The following is a 14,946-nucleotide window of genomic DNA, read 5'->3' as shown; positions in this document are numbered from 1 at the left end:
TCTGCTATGCATGGGGTCGCTATGAGTCGGTTCCGACTCGATGGCACCTGACAACAACAACAACATGCTTCTGCATGCAGTAGAAACATAGTGACCACTAGAGGGCAGCAGGCTGCAGATAGATAGGTATGACCATGCTGTGTCCCATCCATTACCCATTACCTTCCAATTAATTCCAACTCATAGCAACCCTAGAGGACAGAGAACTGCTCTTTAGGGTTTCCAAGTCTGTACTCTTTACTAAAGCAGACTATCACATCTTTGTTCCCCAAAGTGGCTGCTGGATTCGAACTTCTGACCTTTTGGTTAGCAGCTGAACACTTTAACCACCGAACCTGCAGGACTTCTTTGATTATAATGATTTGACTATAATAATTGATATGGGAGAAAAATAAGGCTACCTGCTCCTGTGAAGATTTACAGTCTTGGAAAGCCTATACAGGGTTGATAGGAATTGGATCTGACTTTACAGCATGTCCCAACAACAAAAGCAATACGTTTGAAATTTGTAGGATTAAAGTTTTAGGGAATTCAGAAAGCAAAATGGAGAAATGATAGTGAGACGATCAGTATAAGTGGGTGAGAATAAAGAAAACGATTCTGTGTCATGAGTTTTATGTTTCACCATGGTTTTACAAGTTCAGACATTGGTCATCCACTATCTGATTAGCCACTCTGAGAGTCATTGTAAAAGTTATTGTTGGCTGCCACTGAATTAGACCCTGACTCATGGCCACCCCAGGAAAAGTTACTGCTCCAAAAACTTATCCCTCAAAAGAGCAGCAGTAATTTCGTACCAGTGACTCCTTTTTCTGGGAACATTAGGAGGAGGTGTTGATGCTAAGGTGATGATTTACTGAAATAGACTAAGTGGCAGATTTGGCTGACATGAATGCTTATGGTCACAAAGAAGTTTACCTAGACTTCTGCTTCTGTTTTCTTCCAATTTATTAGTTCTTCTCTGCTCCTCAGAGTCAACATATCTAAATTCTTCTGTCTAACACTCACCGTCTTTCATAATATGACCCTGGTAAAATTTACCAGGCTTTGCTTCTTACCCAAAGACCTGAAGATTGGAAGACACTCAGAAACACCTCAAAGACTTGGTGAATAACGTTTGAAATATTAGTCATAGAAAAGTTTATGGAGCACAGTTCTATTCTGACAAACATGGGGTCTCCATAAGTCAGAGTTGATGGGACAGCGACTGTTTTTGTTTTTAAAAACCTGTACTACTTGTTTCCTCTGCTTCCCAGCAGGAACCCTCAGCTCTAGTCAGACCAGTCACCTGTAGACACTAGATCATTCAAGGAGGGAGTTGTGGTTAATTTGCAACTTGACCAGAAGGAAGGAGAGGGAAACAAACATGTGCTGAGTGTTTTCTGTGTGTCTCTGTGCTTTGGTCCCTATATGAATGTCTCATTTAGTAATCTTTGTAACATTCCTTTTTTTATTAAAAAAAAAAAAAAATTTTTTTTTTAAGGTTTTTATTGTGGATTGAGTGAAAGTTTACAGGGCATATCATCAGTTTTACATTCAACAAATCATACACCTTGTTCCATTACATTGATTATAATTCCCTCTATATACCATCAGTATTTCTCTCTATCCATTTTAGCTTTTTTAAAAAAAAACAAACAAAAAAAACCCACTCAGGCGTATGTAATAATTTACATCTCCAAAGGGCACATTCTGCAAGTCTGCTCCTGGCCACCAGTTCTTAGTTCTTCTCTTCTTAGTTGATGAATCTAGAGTCCTCAGCCGCTCCCCCTCTCCATGCCCCCATCTCTGCCTCCCTCTTTGGCGCTGCTGCTTCTCTGGATAAGGTCCCGTATTCTATTTGTGCGTTCCTCTCTTGATGGTCCTAGGGTCCTCTGTTCCTGGACTGTAAGATTAACCACTCCCTTATTTTGTTATAAAACTTCTACTTTTACAATTGTGATAGTCACGATTAGTCATGATAACAATTATTCACTATTGAATCTTACGAATCTTATCCCCATCTCTTTTCACCAGACCCATCTAGACAAGATGAAATCTATTCAGTGGGGACTCTTTCTTCGCCCCCATACTCTTAAACTAAACTCCCTCTTGAAACTTTGTTAGCCAGTCACTTCGTGCCTTTATTGCCCCCTCATTTTAGGTAGCCAATGTCTAAGTTGCCCGTCCCTATCTACCCTGTGTACAGAGCGGATAGCATTGATACTTGATTTGAAGACTCTTTCCCTCTCTGTTGGTATTTATAGTAACTACCGCTCTGAGTATAGATCAGGTTCATCATGAAGATGTATCTTCTGTCACTGTAGCTGTTCCAGGCTGCTTGTCCTTTCTAGTGGGAATGTCTCACCTCATAAGGTTCTAGATGGGACTCAGGATTCCACCTAAGGTCCTATGCTCTGTAAAGGCTTTGCACAAGGCCTATTTCACTGGGCAAGTTGTAGAACCCCTTTTAGGTATTCGTAACATTCTTATAAGATATAAATTATATCCACTTTACAAAATAAGACCCTAGGAATTAATGTCAACTCTCTTTCTTAAGTTGTGTAGTAGAAGACAGGGAGTGTTAAAAGAGCAATCTGAGCAAAGATGCAGGAATGACAGAAAGTGGAGCAGTCAGGTGACTGGCCTGGCTAGAGCTGAGGGAAACAGTGGAAACAATATAGGTTTACTGGGGCCAAATTATGAAGAGTGTTGAATACCAGACAGAGATAGTTAGATCATCTTTGTACACTTTCATATCGCTTTAATTTGCTAGTAAGTGACCTTGCATTACCTTTGTAAGTGAAAAAAACCTTGAGATAAAAAATTTAGTGAATCTATTATATACATATGTTTACTCTTATTGTATGCTGAGTATTATACTGCTGTTAATTTCCATAAGATATAGCAATGTTTGTGAGGTTGGCCCAGGACTGGACAGTGTTTCATTCTGTTGTGCACAGGGTTGCTATGAGTTGGTACCGACTTGATGGCACCTAACAACAACAACAACAACAATTTCTATCATATGAAAGATCATCCTATCATGCTTGTAGTTGAACACAGTTGAAATAGGGTTTATTGGCTTGCTGCAATGAGGCTGAACCTATGCCATGCTAAACCATGGGGCATCACAGGGTGTTAGAAAGTAGTTATTATTTGGCTTGTATTGGGTGATTTTGGAGAAAGTTTAAGGAAGTGAGTTTTTTCTCTAGATGCTGTTATAAAGTAGAAGAAAATTCTGTGATTTGTCATCTTAATTTTTAGCTATCAGAAAGTTGCAACGAAGTTGGGTTAAAACTATGTGCTAAAGAAAAAGCACTCACTCATTTTAGGCAGGCAAGGGGGATGTTTGGTCATTTTTTGTGGTTTGGACAGTGTTCTTCTTTTTGACTCTGCTCAGGTATGATTGTGGCATAGTCTTGATTTTGTCTTGATCCATCATGAACACAGAGCAGCTTTATCTGAGATAAGTTTTTGTGAAATTGCATATTTTCAACAGAGAAATTTCCACCAGCCTAGCTGTGAGTGGCAGACCAGCTTCTGTTAACACAAGGACATAGTAGTATTATGCCAATTCCTAGCTGTCAAAAACAACTTTTCTTTCTTTCAGTGTGTGTTAAGGATTCAAAAATGAAGAAGGCCATTTCTGACTTCAAGGAGCTCCCTCAGAGGGAGCTGTTGTTGTTGTTACGTGCCGTGGAGTTTGTTCTGACTCATAGCGACTCTGTACAGGGCTTCCAAGGCTGTAAATCTTTACCAGAGCAGAAAGCCTCATCTTTTTCCCGTGGATCGGCTGGTAGTTTTGAACTGCTGACTGTGAGGTTCGCAGCCTGATTTGTAACCACTATGCTACCAGAGCTCCTTTCAGAGGGAGCTAGCTGTAAGTAAATAAATGACACCATAAAGTGATAGGTACAATGGCTAAAACATTAAAGCAACTTCAACACATTATTGTTCAGCATATATCAAAATTTTATTTAAAACTTGCATGGGGAAACTATATATTTCTAGGAAAATCTGTTCAAAGAATTTCTTCTGGTTAAATTTTTTTTTAAACGAAAAAAATTTAAGATTAGATAATAATGATTAGATAATATTGTTAGACTAGGTATAAGAATGAATGTCTGGTAAACATCTAGAAATGCCCCATGTCTGATTAAAAGTCACTGCTCTTGAAAAATTCAGTTACTAGGCTTGCTCCTAAAAACCGGTGGTATACCAAAGTCTAAATTCTCTCAGCAATTACAACTGATCATTCCAATAAAGACAGACATTAAAAAAAATCACTCAGGTTGCAGACCAGGGAATGAAAGTTTAAGTAGATCAGTGCAAGAAGGTCTTTAAAGTTGGGCACAAAAGATAAAATATCTGGTCTTTACCTTCTCAGAGGAAGGACCAAAAGACCATGGAAAGAATGAACACATCTTCACCTTGTTCTTCATTAGATCTTTGAAGTATGGCACACCTTTGATTCATGAATTTTGATGTATTCTCATTCTACACAGTACATTTCTCAGGGCAAGTTTCATGTCCTTATTCCGAAGACTATAGATCAGAGGATTAAAGAGAGGTGTCATTGCTGAATACACCAGTGTGAGAATCTTCTGCATCAAAGTTGGGATGCCATATGTAGGACTCACATACATTACCATGACGGTCCCATAGAAAAGAGACACCACAACTAAATGAGAACCACAGGTGGAGAAGGCCTTTCGTCGGCCAGCTGCAGAAGGGACCTGAAAAACAGTTCTGAGCAGCAGAATATAAGATCGAAGAATGTACATAATAGTGAAAAAGAGGACAAGGGAACTCTCAGTGTAGAAAATAAATTCAGTAATAGGTGCTGGGGCACAGGACAGAGCCATGAGTGGGTCCATGTCACACAAGAAGTGATCAATGATATTGGAACCACAGAAGGGAAGTTGGGAGATAAAGAAAATTGGGATTGGGTAGCCAAGGAATCCAATGGATCAGCAGAGAGATACCAGCAAGCTGCAAAGCTGCCCAGTCATGATGGTGGGATAGTGTAGTGGGTGGCAGATGGCCAGGTACCGATCATAAGCCATTAGTGCCAGGAAGAGACATTCAGTAGTGCCCAGGGAAAAGAAGAAGTAAAACTGGAAGAAGCAACCAGAAAATGAGATGGCCTTGGTCTTGGAGAGAATGTTGGCTAGCATGTTGGGCACAGTGGAGGAAACATACCAGATCTCAAGGAAGGCGAAGTTTCCCAGCAGAAAATACATGGGAGTATGGAGCCGTGGGTCCCATATCACTGCACAGATGATGGCTCCATTCCCCAGCAGGGTTAAGACATAAACCACCGAAAGCAATGAGAAGAGGAAAATCTGAATTTCCCAGCAACCAGGGAATCCCAGGAGAATAAATTCAGTCACAATGTGTATTGCTGTCTTGTTCATGAGTCTTTAACCTATGAAGAAGAAAGAAATGAGTGCAATCCAAGTTGCTTTGTTTTCTCTGTGTAGCTCCTGGTCTTTATTGAGAGGAAAATACATGACATAGTCTGAGACCATTTGGGAACAAATCTATCTTATTTTCAAATGATAGTGACTCTAAGCCTTAGTATTATCTTTGGCAGAATCCAATGCATGTAGAATTTTCCACACCAGGTGCATTTCCCCCCACTTTGATACATAAGACCTTTTGTGCTTTTGCTTTGTGTTTGCAGAGTAGAAAATAGGTCTTTATGCATACAGTCACTCACCTTCTCTTATCTAGCCCATCTTGTTAAAAAAAAACACAAAAACAAACCACAAACAAGAACTTCTATTTTGAGGATAGCTGGTGTGAGGTTGATTGAAGCCATTCACAACAGAGTTAGATGACTGCTGACTGGCAGGAGATAAAATTCACATCAGGACACAGGCCGTTCACAATAGTCTATCTTAATTTCATAAGTATCACTACACCCAAGACTTAGGGCTAGTCTTCAAATTTGTCCTTTAAAAACTTTCTTTTTAAATCTTATTTTAATCCTTTGAATAACACCTAAAAACAAAACAAAACAACGCCCAGCATAACAACTATCTTTGATCTAAAATAAAGACAAATGGATATTATTTTTCAAATATCTCTAATTTTTGCAGTGTTTATTTTCACATTTCTATAATACTGTACAATAAGGATCTATTATATTTTTTATATTTAGATCCCACCTAGTTGAAATAAAGATAATGATGATTTTAAGACAAAATTTAGTTCATTTAGTGAATCTTTTTAGGAGATTAAAACAAAGAAAGGAGCTTTCTAATGTGATTTTAGAACAAATGGGGAAGTATTTTCATCTGGTAGAATTAATTTCATTCTCTAAAAGGGAGGAGAGGACATTTTCAAATATTTGGGCAGGCATGTACTTTTCAGTAAAAATACATTTATATAGTTTAAGACTTGAGCAAGTAAAATGCACAAACGTATGTCTCTAAACAACAGATTTATCTTATAATTGATTAGTATTCACAAAACACTGCATTAAGTAAAAGTCTTACAAAAAAAAAAAATGGCAGTTTGAATGTTGGGTTTTCTTGTAAAATTCAGATCTCTTGTCTTCTATGTTGGAGGCCAATGGTGATAACTTTGTCAGAAATGGAAGAGGAAAAACTGAAAAACAAAGAAAAAAAAAGAATTTGAAGAGAAGATTATTCATGATTCTTTAGAATAAAGATCTAGATTCCAACTTCATGAGTCCTCTGTTGAATGTTGTTTCTAAGGAAGTATAAAAAAGAAGCAAAAAGAAGTAATGACTGTTCATTTTCCAATCAATAATAAAGTCAAAAGACATTTATTTGTATATCATGTCCCCTAAATAAAGTGCTCAATATGTGATTGCCAGATTGTTAACTATTAAGCAGAAAGACATCGTTTTCCTGCTACAGGTTGGAAACTAAGTCCAGGACTCAAAGATTGAAACCAGGAACCAGAATAGTGGATCTGAGCTTCCCGTCCTTTGTTCTGAGATCTGGTATAAATCCAAGTAGAGAATTCAGAGAAGGGTTAGAGAGATACAAACATTATCTTCAAAGTGTACAGATGTAAATAGAGGACATGTTGAGAAGCAATAGCTTCAGAGTTTGATATTTTTGTTTAATAAAAGTTTCTATGATTCTGTAGCAAGATTTTCTGAGTTATCTCCTTCATATATCACAAAGTTTTCTCAGTTTGTTCTCAAATAAAGATTGGTCATTGGGGCCCATCCAGCAATTTCATGGAAATAAAACTTGGTCAAGGCTTCTGAAGCGATTACAGCAAAACCTCAAAACCAACACCAAACCTATGGCCAGTTCTCTGTAACACATGGCTGCCTTGAGTTTGAATTAACTCTATTGCAATGGATTTATATGTGTTTGGTTGTGTCTCACAGCAGTGGTTGTAATATGGAAACCATTCCTATACTCTTACATGTAATGATGACGTTCCTTGCTCAGTTTGGAGACAGGAATAGGCATGGTGGACTTGAGCGTAATCTAAGCTTCAGGCATCTTCTTCTCATTGCCCCTGATGAGGAAAACCCCAGATGAGGGCATTTTATGTTACTGCACTTTTTTTTTTTTTCATTTCTGGAGTCTCCAGAGTCTAGGAGGTTGTTGCTGAGATACCATTCAGGTGTAGCAGTTTAAAATCATTGTTTCTTCTCAGGGGGTTACTATAAATCCTAGTCTGGCCCCAGTGGTCTCTGTGGCTTTCCAGGTTTCCCTGGAGTGCATCTGCTTTTCAACCCTTGAGGATCACCCAGGTTTTAGTAGATTAGTTCCCAGGGTGTGACTAGAGTTAAGGAAACAGAGAATCTGTGGGGAAATACCAAATAAATTTCAGAAGACACTCTATTGTAAGAGGAACCATAGTAGCACAGTGGTTAAGTCTTCAGCTGCTAACCAAAAGATCAGTGATATAAACCCATCAGCCAGTTGTGGCAGTTGACTTCCGTAAAGATTGTTGTTGTTGTTGTTAGGTGCCATCGGGTCGGTACCGACTTATAGCGACCATAGGCACAGCAGAATGAAACACTGCCCGATCATGGGCCAACCTCACTACTGTTGCCATGCTTGAGTCCATTACAGCCTTGGAAATTCTATAGGAAAGTTCTACTTTGCTCTAGAGGTTTACTGTGAGTTAGAATTGAGATGGCAATGGGAATGTTTGTTTTTGTGTTATCACTTTCTTTCTTACTGCCTGAAGGGAGCTCTGGTAACATAGTGGTTACAAGTCAGGCTATTAATTTCAAGGTCAGCAGTTCAAAACTACCAGCCGTTCCATGGGAGAAAGATGAGACTTCTGCTTCTGGAAAGATTTATAGCTTTGGAAACCCTATACAAGGTATCTATGAATTGAAACCAACTCCAAGGCACACCACCACCACCACCACCATCTCACTGCCTGAAGCACTGAAGGTGCTCACTCATCTATGTCAAGAAATTTGGAAGATGGCTACTTGGCCAACCAATTGGAATAGATCTATATGTTGAGCAAATAATCTGAGAAGCTGGATTATATGAAGAAGAATGTGGTATCAGGAGTGAAGGAAAACTCATGAACAACCTAGAATATGCAGATGATAGGACTTTGCTTGCTAGAAGTGATGAGGACTTAAAATACTTACTGATGAAGATCAAAGACTACATACAGTCTTCAGTATAGATTGCACCTCCATGGAAAGAAAACAATCTTCACACTTGGACCAGCTAATAACATCATGATAAACAGATTAAAATATTGAAGTTGTCAAAGATTCATTTTGCCTGGATCCACAATCAACACTCAAGAAAGCAGCAGCCAAGAAATCCAATGGCGGATTGCATTAGCCAAATCAGCTGCAAAAGACCTCTTTAAAGTGTTCGAGAGCAAAGATATCAGTTTGAGGATTAAGGTGTACCTGACTCAAACTGTAGTTGGAGAAGAATATTAAAAGTACCATGGACTGCCAGAAGAACAAACAAATCTGTCTTGGAAAAAGTAAAGTCAGAATGCTCCTTAGAAGTCAGGATGCAAGACGTTGTCTCTCCTACTTTGGACATGTTTTCAGGAGGAAGCTGTTCCTGAAGAAGGACATCATAAAATGTAGGGTCAGCGAAAAATAAGAAGAACCCCACCAACGAAATGGAAAAATCATCTTGTTCTTCAGTATCAGAATCTCCCATGTCTTATCAGGAAAGTGGAATGGATTCCATCTCCCAAATGCTTAGTCCAAGCACTTCCTATTGGCATTAGCACCAAACAAGGCTCCCCGTACCTCAGGCATCATCTTCTGGGCTGTGAGAAGCAGGGTCATAACAACAATTCTGAGGATGGCAAAAGAAGCATCAAAAGAAGGTGGAAGAAATACACAGTCACTGTACTAAAGATAATTGGCTGACACGCAACCATTTCAAGATGTAGCCTATGATCAAGAACTGATGGTATTGAAGGAAGAGGTTCAAGATGCGCTGAAGGGATTGGCGAAAACAAGACTCCAGGAATTGATGGAAAGCAAATTGAAATCCTTCAGCAAACTGGTACAGTGCTGGAGGCACTCACTTCCAAGAAATTTGGAAGACAGTTACCTGGCCAACCAATCTGAAGAGATCCATGTCTGTGCCCATTTCAAAGAAAGGTGACCCAGTGTAATGCCCAAATCATTGAACAATATCATTAATATCACATGCAACAAAAATTTTGTCAAAGATAATTAAAAAACAATTGCAACTAAACATGAACAGGGAGCTGCCAGAAATTCAAGCAGGATTCAGAGGAGGACATGGAAATAGGAATATAATTGCTGATGTCAGATGGATCTTAGCTAAAAGTAGACAATACCAGAAAGAAGTTTACTTGTGATTTATTGACTAAACAAAGGCATTCGACTGTGTAGATCATAATAAACTATGGATAACATTAGGAAGAATGGGTATTCCAGAATACTTAACTGTGCTCATGAGGAACCTGTATGTTAGCAAGAGGCAGTTGCTAGAACAGAACAATGGGATTCTGAGTGTTTTACAGTCAGGAAAGGTGTGTGTCAGGTTGTATCCTTTCACCATACTTATTTAATCTGTACGAGTTCTGGAGTGGCACTAGAGGATCAGCACTATACTGCTAAATACAAGGTTGGCAGTTCAAACCCACCAGCCACTCCTTGAAAACCATATATAGGGCACTATGAGTCAGAGCTGACTCAATGGACATACCAACAGGAATTCAATCTGTAAGGAGTCATGGTAGAATAGTGAGTTACATTTTGGGCTGCTACTTGCAAGGTTAGCAGTTTGAATCCACTGTCACTCCACAGAAGAAAGATGAGGCTTTCTGTTCCCATAAAGATTTACAGTCTTGGAAATCATATCTATGGAGGCTATGATTTTGGAAAAGACTTGAAGGTACCATCACCACCAGCACCATACATACAATCTGTATGCTGCACAAATGATCTGAGAAACTGGATTATATGAAGAAGACGTGGCATCAGGATTGGAGGAAGACAATTTAACAACCAGAGATATATAAATGACACAATTTATTTGCTGAAAGTGAAGAGGATGTGAAATACTAGTTGATGAAGATCAAAGACTACAGCCTTCAGTATGGATTGCACCTCAGTGTGAAGCAAACGAAAATCCTCACAACTAGACCAGTAAATAACATCATGATAAACTGAGAAAAGATTGAAGTTATCAAAGATTTCAGTTTCCTTAAATTCACAGTCAAAGCTCGATGAAGAAGCTGTCAAGAAATCAAACAACACATTGTATTAGGCAAATCTGCTTCTTCAAAAAAACAAGAACAACCCCCCCCCCAAAAAAAAAAAACCTTTCAAAAGTGTTAAAGAGCAACGATATCAATTTAAGAACTGAGGTGCACCTGCCCCAAACCATGGTATTTTCAATGGCTTCATACATATGTGAAAGTTGGACAATGAATATGCAAGAACTTAGAAGAATCAGTGTGTCTGAATTATGGTGCTGGTAAAGAACAGTGAAGGTACCAAGACTTCCAAAATAACAAACAAATCTGTCTTGGAGGAAGTACAGCCAGAATGCTCCTTAGAAGGGGGGATGGCAATCCTTCATCTCTTATTCTTTGGATATGTTATCAGGAGAGGTCAGTCCCTGGAGAACATCAGTGTAGGGCCAGCAAAAAAGAGGAAGACCCTTACTAAGATGGATTGACCCAGTGGCAGCAACAGTGGGCTCAAATATGACAACTATGAGGCTAGCACAGGACTGGGCACTGTTTTCTTCCACTGTGCACAGGGTTGCTGAGGCAACCAACTTGAAGTCACCTAACAGCAATAGCATCATACGAAAAGAAGACTCCAAGCCAAATGACCGTACTTGCAAAGTCCTAAATTGCTTACCCTTGCCAGTGATCAGCCTCTTTTAAGTTTCTTTTGCAAATTTCCCAGTTCTTTATTCCAGTGAAGTGTTGTTTTTGTGTTCCGTTGGGTTGATTTTGACTCATAGCAGCCCTATAGGATAGAGATGGACTGTTCCACAGGGTTTCCTATAAGGTTACTGTTCCTATAACCTATAAGGCAAGGAGGCCTGGTGGTGCTGTAGGATAAGGACTGTGCTGCCAACCACAAATCCAGCAGTTCAAATCTATCAGCTGCTCCACAGAAGATGAGGTTTTCTGCTCCCATAAAGGTTTACAGCCTTGGAAACCCTGTATTGGGCAGGGTGGCTGTGAGTTGTAATTAACTTAATGCAGTGGATAGTCTGGAGTCCTGGTGTGGCGCTGTGGGCTAATGCATCAGACTGCAAAATCGTTTGAACTACAAGGTCGGTGGTTCAAGCTCACCAGCTGCTCCTTGGAAACCCTATACAGGGTCACTATGGGTTGGAATCGACTTGATGGCACTTAAAAAACAAACAACAAAATGGGTAGTCTAGCATTAGATTGTCTATAAGGCAGGAGCCCTGTTGACTCAGTAGATTAAGCATTGGGCTGTTAACCAAACATTCATTCTGTACAAACACATCAACTGCTCTATGAGAGAAAACTGTGGGAGTCTCTCTCCATAAAAATTATACCCTTGGAACCCTCTGGAGCAGTTCTAGTCTGTCTTACAGGACTGTTAGGAACGGACTCACCAGAAGTGGATTAATATTTAAGAGAGCCAGAAAATTTTCTTTTACTAATATGAATATCTAGTATGAATGTGAGAAGAAAGCACCTTAAGACCACGGGGAACAGGAAACCCTATGTCTGCAGAGTGGCTATAACCTGTGAGCAGTGAGATCCAGAGACTGAGTCTTAGCCTTGCCCCTGCCATCATCCAGAGACTTCTGAGCCCTTGTCCCTGTCTGTCTGCCTCCACACACTCTGGACACAGAACATCCACTCATGGATAAAAATGACCTGCTGCAAAAGGCCAAACTGGCTGAGCAGCTGAACGATAGGATGACATGGCAGTCTGCATGAAGTCTGTAACTGAGCAAGGAGCTGAAATATCCAGTGGGGAGAGGAATCTTCTCTCAGTTGCTTATAAAAATGTTGTAGGAGCCCTTAGGTCATCTTGGAAGATTGTTTCAAGTACTGAGCCAACGACAGAAGGTGCTGAGAAAAAAGAACGATGACTCGAGAATACAGAGAGTGCTAAGAGATATCTGCATCGATGTACTGTCTATTTTGGAAAAGTTCTTGGTCCCCAATGCTTCACAAGCAGAGAGTCAAGTTTTTTATTTGAAAATGAAAGGAGATTATTACTGTTACTTAGTTGATAATGCTGGTGATAACAAGAAAGGAATTGTGCATCAATCACAACAAGCATACCAACAAACTTTTGAAATCAGCAAAAAGGAAATGCAACTCATCCTAGCAGATTGGGTCTGTTCCTTAACTTCTCTGTATTCTATTACGAGATTTTGAACTCCCTGGAGCAAGCCTTGCAAAGACAGCTTTTGATGACGCCATTGCTGAACTTGATGTATTAAGAGAACAGTCATTCAAAGAGAGCACACTAATAATGCAGTTACTGAGACAACTTGACATCGTGGACATCAGATACCCAAGGAAACAAAGCTGAATCAGGAGAAGGAAGCATAATTAACAGACCTCCCAACTTTTGCCCACCACATTTTAAAATATACACAGTAGACCATTTGTTCATCCATGCTGCCCCCAGAATAGTTTTTTTGTTTATGGTTTATGACAAGTTTATGTTAAATGTTATATGAATTTCTATATTTCCAATGTGGTTTTAAAGTTTAATATTAGGGGAGTTGCTGTTGTTAAGTGCCATCGAGTTGGTTCCGACTCATAGTGACTCTGTATAGGGTTTCCAATGCGTGGCTGGTGAGCTTGAAGTGCTAGCCTTGCAATTCAAAACGACCTTGCAGTCCAGTGCATTGTCCTGTAGCACCACACGAGTTACCTATTTTCATCTTGAGATGGTCAGTATGGGGAGGTGGAATTTTTATATAAGTTATAAATGTTTGGTGTAGTTCTATTAGTACATTGTGTCTTTGTAGGGCCAGTGTTAAAACTGCTTCCATATCTAAGCAAAGAAAACTGCCTACCTATTGGTTTGTCCTGGTAGGGTCTAACAGGAATAATGGGTTCCAGTCACTGGTTTATTTATTATTAGTGCCTTATGGCTTGGAGCACTTAAATGTCTGTAGTAGAAATAGGTACACATCACTTAACATGTAACATCCATGGGATATCTATGGAATACACCACCTTTGACGACAGCTCAGAAGAGTTCCTCAGACAAAGTCTAAAGGAGAAGGGCAGAAACGGTTCACAGTCCATTATTTGTAAAGTTACCTGCTGTTTACTTTCATTATTTTTGCTACACTCATATGTATCTAAATGTTTTAGCCAATCTAAGAACAAATATACAAGTAAAGATGCAATAAAAATGAGTTGCTTGGGATTCAGTACTTCAGGTACATCACGCCCAGCAGTAAAACAAAAACCCCATGTGTGTTTAATTTAAAGTTTTTTTGCTTTTGTGATTCCCCCCACTTTTTTGATACTTGCTTAACATGCATGTACTGGAAAAATAGTGAACGGGGAAATAACTTGAGATGATGGTTAGCTTTGTTTAATGTCTTATAAAATTTTCATGTACAATCCAAGCATTTATTAAGTTGATGTAAGTGGAATACACATTTTATAAATGGGGAAAACAATCCAGATAGTCACAACAACAGCAACAAAAACCCACGGGGGATAATGAAATAGGACATTATTCAACTGAGATAAAGAATGAGATATTCTATGTCTATATAGGACCCCTGTGGCATCCTGGGTTACCGTTGAACAGCCAATGGTAAGTTCAGCAATTTAGATCCACAAGCTTCTCTGTGGGAGAGACAGGAGGCTTTCTCACTGTGAAGACTTACAGCCTTGAAAATCCTGTATGGTGTTGCTATGAGTCTGAATTGACATGATGGGAGTGGCATTTTATTTTAAAAAAAGTTTTTTTTTTTTTTAAAAGTACTGTGTCTATGTATTGGCCTGTAAAGAAAAACACAAAACTGTAAAAGAATTTATAGAAACAGTCACAGAATAGTCTGTATAATATAGTCAGTTGAAAGAAAATAAAACCTTTATATATGAATACATTTGCTGGAGTCCTCGTGTAGTGCTGCAGGATAATGCATTGGATCACAAGGTTGGTTTGAACCGCATAGTCAGTGATTTAGATTCCTCATCCGCTCTTTGAAAACCCTTTACAGGATCGCTATGACACAGAACTGACTTGACTGCACTTATCAACAGCAACAAATTCATAGAAATCCAATGGTTACTAAACTTGTGATTTGTTAAGTGCCATCAAGTTGTTTCCAACTGGTAATGACCCTATGCATAATGGGCTGAAATGCTACCAGATCCTATGCCATCCTCACAATTGTTGCATTTGAGTCCATTGTTGCTGCCATTGTGTCAATCCATGTTCGGGGTTTTCCTCTTTTTAGCTGACCCTACATTTGACGTATTGCACTGGGCAAATCTGCTGCACAGGAACTT

The 14,946-nt window shown here is 39.3% G+C and overlaps 2 pseudogenes; one reads left to right on the top strand and one right to left on the bottom strand.

Annotated features, from left to right (window-relative positions):
* Positions 1-4,454: 4,454 nt before the first annotated feature.
* On the bottom strand, positions 4,455-5,423 carry LOC102815704 (annotated as a pseudogene).
* A 6,862-nt stretch (positions 5,424-12,285) lies between these two features.
* Positions 12,286-13,145, top strand: LOC102830204 (annotated as a pseudogene).
* Positions 13,146-14,946: the final 1,801 nt, after the last annotated feature.

Source organism: Chrysochloris asiatica, unplaced genomic scaffold (assembly GCF_000296735.1).
Source record: "Chrysochloris asiatica unplaced genomic scaffold, ChrAsi1.0 scaffold00444, whole genome shotgun sequence".
Lineage (NCBI taxonomy): Eukaryota > Metazoa > Chordata > Mammalia > Afrosoricida > Chrysochloridae > Chrysochloris > Chrysochloris asiatica.
The sequence above is the reverse complement of the archived record's forward strand: the minus strand, read 5'-3'. Positions and strand labels throughout refer to the sequence as shown.